We start from the raw sequence: 5964 nt of genomic DNA, 5'->3' as shown, positions 1-5964 counted from the left end.
GCCGCACAGCCCTCCATGGGCTCGCCAGAGGTAGCCTGACTGCCATTAGGTACCGAGATGAGATCCTCAGACCCCTTGTGAGACCATATGCTGGTACGGTTGGCCCTGGGTTCCCCCTAATGCAAGACAATGCTAGACCTCATGTGGCTGGAGTGTGTCAGCAGCTCCTGCAAGAGGAAGGCATTCATGCAATGGACTGGCCCGCCCGTTCCCCAGACCTGAATCCAATTGAGCACATCTGGGACATCATGTCTCGCTCCATCCACCAACGCCACGTTGCACCACAGACTGTCCAGGAGTTGGCGGATGCTTTAGTCCAGGTCTGGGAGATCCCTCAGGAGACCATCCGCCACCGCATCAGGAGCATGCCCAGGCGTTGTAGGGAGGTCATACAGGCACGTGGAGGCCACACACACTACAGAGCCTCATTTTGACTTGTTTTAAGGACATTATATCAAAGTTGGATCAGTCTGTAGTGTGGTTTTCCACTTTAATTTTGAGTGTGACTCCAAATCCAGACCTCCATGGGTTGATAAATTTGATTTCCATTGATAATTTTTGTGTGATTTTGTTGTCAGCACATTCAACTATGTAAAGAAAAAAGTATTTAATAAGAATATTTAATTCATTCAGATCTAGGATGTGTTATTTTAGTGTTCCCTTTATTTTTTTGAGCAGTGTAGATACTTTAGTTCCTCCAGCATCTTCACAGGGTCCTTTGCTGTTGTTCTGGGATTGATTTGCACTTTTTGCACCAAAGTACCTTCATCTCTAGGAGACAGAACGCGTCTCCTTCCTGAGTGGTATGATGGCTGCGTGGTCTCACGGTGTTTATACTTGCGTAATATTGTTTGTACAGATGAACGTGGTACCTTCAGGCGTTTGGAAATTGCTCCCAAGGATGAACCAGACTTGTGGAGGTCTACAATTATTTTGCTGATTTATTTAGATTTTCCCATGATGTCACGCAAAGAGGCACTGAGTTTGAAGGTAGGCCTTGAAATACATCCACAGGTACACCTCCAATTGACTCAAATGATGTCAAATAGCCTATCAGAAGCTTCTAAAGCCATGCCATCATTTTTTGGGGAATTTTCCAAGCTGTTTAAAGGCACAGTCAACTTAGTGTATGTAAACTTCTGACCCACTGGGATTGTGATATAGTGAATTATAAGTGAAATAATCTGTCTGTAAACAATTGTTGGAAAATATACTTGTGTCATGCACAAAGTAGATTTCCTAACCGACTTGCCAAAACTATAATTTGTTAACAAGAAATTTGTGGAGTGTTTGAAAAACAAGTTTTAATGACTCCATCCTAAGTGTACGGAAAGTTCCGACTTCAACTGTACTTGTGAAATGAATAAACACAAACAAAATGGGGGAAGAAAATAGTTGGTTGCTCTGATATGGGAGGATGACGCTTTGATAACTGTAATTAATTAGGCAATTATAGACAACTGATGAAAGAAGTTTCATGAGTTGAGAAGAGATGGAATAGCTGTGAACAGCTATGAACAAGCCTTTTAGGGTTGGGTAACACTAAAAACAGTTTAAGGTTGGGTATCTACACTGAACAAAAATATAAAAACGCATGTTGGTCCCATGTTTCATTAGCTGAAATAAAAGATCACAGAATTTTTCCATTTGCATTCCATTATTTCACTCAAATGTTGTGCACAAATTTGTTTACATCCCTGTTAGTGAGCATTTCTCCTTTGCCAAGATAACCCATCCACCTGACAGGTGTGGCATATCAAGAAGCTGATTAAACAGAATGATCATTATACAGGTGCGCCTTGTGCTGGGGACAATAAAAGGACACTCTAAAATATGCAGTTTTGCACATACAATGCCACAGATGTCTCAAGTTTTGAGGGGGCGTGCAATTGGCATGCTGACTGCAGGAATGTCTACCAGAGCTGTTGCCAGATAATGTAATGTTCATTTCTCTACCATAAGTCGCCTCCAAAGTCGTATTAGAGAATTTGGCCAACCGGCCTCACAACCGCAGACCACGTGTATGGTATCGTGTTGGCAAACGTGTTGCTGATGTCAACGTTGTGAACAAAGTGCCCAATGGTGGCGGTGGGGATATGGTATGGACCGGAATAAGCTACCACGAACATAACTGCATTTTATTGATGGCAATTTGAATGCACAGAGATACCATGACAAGATCCTGAGGCCCATTGTCATACCATTCATCCGCCACCATCACCTCATGTTTCAGCATGATAATGCACAGGCCAATGTCACAAGGATCTGTACACAATTCCTGGTAACTGAAAATGTCCTAGTTCTTCCATGGCCTGCTTACTCACCAGACATGAGTAAACCCATTGAGCATGTTTGGTATGCTCTGGATCGATGTGTACGACAGTGTGTTCCAGTTCCCACCAATAACCAGCAACTTCGCACAGCCATTGAAGAGGAGTGGGACAACATTCCACAGGACCACAATCACCAGCCTTATCAACTCTATGCAGAAGGAGATGTGTTGCGCTGCATGAGGTAAATGGTGGTCACACCAGATACTGACTGGTTTTCTGATCCACGACCCTACCTTTTTTTGTAAGGTATCTGTGACCAACAGATGCATATCTGTATTCCCAGTCATATGGAATCCATAGATTAGGGCCTAATGAATGTATTTCAATTGACAGATTTCTTTATATGAACTGTAACTCAGTCAAATCTTCTAAATTGTTGCATGTCGAGTTCTGATTTTTGTTCGGTATAATTTGAGCTTGCAGCAGTATAGCAAATACTTTTACTGCTTCGTCGGGTACACAGTTGTTTCTTGATCCCTATTCTGACAGGCCTTTCAGACATGCCGAACAGACCAGCTGGGTTCTGACAGTGGAAGAGATGTTTTCTAGACTGTTCCAGCGCTGACGAAGGATTTTCCAAAAGTTTAAGAGTTACAGTGGCCCTAACAACGCTGGCAACAATCACCAAGATAACATGGCTATGTAAACATCAAAGTTATGAACATGTATGAAAATATTCCAGAAAGAAATAGGACATTTTCTTTTGGCTAAGAATTCTCTTCTTGAGAATGGATTTCCACCTCTGGAGTAACTGTACACCACATTGGAAAACTAAAGGCCAGAGACGTTATGCTTTCATAGCACCAACAGTGGCTTAGGGGGCGACAACACCCTTGATAAGAGATGAGAGTCACCTGACGCTGACATCACATAAACAGGATGGGCTCTCTGGCCCGGTGGCCGGTTCCGTTCCCAGTGTGTGTCTGGGGCTTTATACGTGTGCACCGTGTGCCAGCTCTCTCAGCGGAGAGGGTGGCCGAGGAGAAAGCAGGGGCCTGGGGGCAGACTCTGTGTCAGCAGATAGTGCAGGGGGTGGGCAGGGCCAGGGGGAGGGAAGCATGCCTGGGCGACAGAGGCTCGCCAAGACCCACACTCTTTTGGCATTTTGGCAGGGGCGAGCGGCGCAATGAAATGATCCAATTTAAGCTGGTTAAGGAGCGCCGGAGAATATTCAAATATTTATTTTTGCAGGGCATTTGGGAGGCTGTGATGCTCTGACTGCAGATCACCAAATCCCAAGTTCTCCTCTCTAAGCTCCGACTGATGCCATTTTGATAGCCAGTTGGCCTCTAGTGGTGGAAAATGGATCCGACGATGGTGGCGGGTGGATTCCGCGTTTTTGCCCTCTCCTCATTCCTCTATATCTCTCTTCATCCTTGCTCTCTCTCTTCCTTTTACATTCTGCCTGTCTTTTCTTCTCTGACTGCATGGGTATCCCTTTGTCAGGTTCCCTCTCTATCCTTCCTCCTCCTCTCTGCATCACTAGAGCTCACCATTGTTTTTCTGACCAGTACTAGTGTTTGTGACTAATACTGTTTTAATGTTGTCACAAATATTTTCACAAATTCCAATTTTAAGAAATAATATAAAGAAAGCCAATATTTGATAAAACACCAATACAACATAACCAGAATAAGAAGACATGAACCATATAAATTATGAGACGTTTCCAATATGTCTACTTACTGTAACTGCTGTATGTAAATCAGCTTTATACATCATGTCATTTTTCTATCTTGCTCCATGTCCAGTGCCAATCAGTCACCAATCAGCTGTAGGTCTATAACGTTGACATTGATGCCTGAGAGGGGAAACTTTGTAATGATCGCATTTAATGTCATTATTGTTATTATCGTTATTATTACGGCTAATGAAGGAAATACAGCCCTGGTTTTCCTCAGCAGAAATTTCACCATGGAAATAAATTAGTAAAAAAAAGCCTTTATTGAATTACACTAAAAGCAATCTCAAATAAATAGGTCTTGAAAATGTCTCTATATGAGCTGAAGCTTAGCATCCTGTAATGTCATTGTGCAGAGAGAGGCTAGGAACAGGGAAGGCAAAAACAGAGCCATGATACTGAGACAACAGCTCAGTCTTATCTAGGCTTAGCAAAAGCTTTTAACATTACATTCTTTAGTTTTTGACTGCAATGATGAATATATCAACTATTTACTTCTGTAACCTTTTAGCCTGTTTTTTTCCCCCAAAGCTTGCTAGGCCAACACATTGTACATTATTTCCAACAAAAACAGTTACAAGTGATTCAGACTCATACAGTATGTTTCCATTATATGCGTGTCAATAGACCTCAACAATGATGTCAACACCACACAGACTTTTATATATCTGTCCACTCTATAAATAAATGTCAACAATACTGAGTTAACAACATACTCATTCTATACAATGGACTGCCAACTCATGTACATGAGACACATCTTGACATCTTTGACATGAACTGTGTTCAATGACCTCACTGTAAAAATTGCTAAGGGCTACGCTCCATTGTGCTTGAATAGAAATAAGTCACGTTACCATTAATACCTCTGAGACCTCAGTGTCAACCAGAAGTGTAGAACAGCATAACCTAGTTGGTGACAAGACCCTTTACCTGACTGCCACATGACAAGGAGATGATTGTGGACTACAGGAAAAAGAGGACCGAGCACGCCCCCATTCTCATCGACTGGGCTGCAGTGGAGCAGGTTGAGAGCTTCAAGTTCCTTGGCGTCCACATCACCAACAAACTAACATGGTCCAAGCACACCAAGACAGTCGTGAAGAGGGCACGACAAAACGTATTCTCCCTCAGGAGACTGAAAAGATTTGGCATGGGTCCTCAGATCCTCAAAAGGTTGTACAGCTGCACCATCGAGAGCATCCTGACTGGTTGCATCACTGCCTGGTATGGCAACTGCTCAGCCTCCGACCGCAAGGCACACGTGCGAACGGCCCAGTACATCACTGGGGCCAAGCTTCCTGCCATCCAGGACCTCTATAGGTGGTGTCAGAGGAAGGCCCTAGAAAATGTCAAAGACTCCAGACACTCTAGTCATAGACTGTTCTCTCTGCTACCGCACGGCAATTGATACCGGAGCGCCAAGTCTAGGTCCAAGAGGCTTCTAAACAGCTTCTACCCCCAAGCCATAAGACTCCTGAACATCTAATCAAATGGCTACCCAGACAATTTGCATTGCTCGTAAGTAAGCATTTCACTGTAACCTGTTGTATTCGGAGCACGTGACTAATAACATTTGATTTGATTTGAATTATACTGATACTGTATGGAGTTGCTTGTCATTCTTCTCATGTTTATTAAAAAGCATGAGCACGACCCACATTTTTTTGTAGAGGTGCTGACTAACGAGTAGTCACACACTCCATATATGCGCCAAACAATTTAATTGTTATGTCTGTGAGGGCAGAGAGTGAGTGTGTGTGTGTGTGTGTGTGTGTGTGTGTGTGTGTGTGTGTGTGTGTGTGTGTGTGTGTGTGTGTGTGTGTGTGTGTGTGTGTGTGTGTGTGTGTGTGTGTGTGTGTGTGTGTGTGTGTGTGTGTGTGTGTGTGTGTGTGTGAGAGATGCAGAGGTAATACACACACAGATCATGTCTATCCATTAGTACATTTG

The sequence above is a fragment of the Salvelinus fontinalis genome, chromosome 6, assembly GCF_029448725.1.
Source record: "Salvelinus fontinalis isolate EN_2023a chromosome 6, ASM2944872v1, whole genome shotgun sequence".
In the NCBI taxonomy this organism is placed as follows: domain Eukaryota; kingdom Metazoa; phylum Chordata; class Actinopteri; order Salmoniformes; family Salmonidae; genus Salvelinus; species Salvelinus fontinalis.
The sequence above is the reverse complement of the archived record's forward strand: the minus strand, read 5'-3'. Positions refer to the sequence as shown.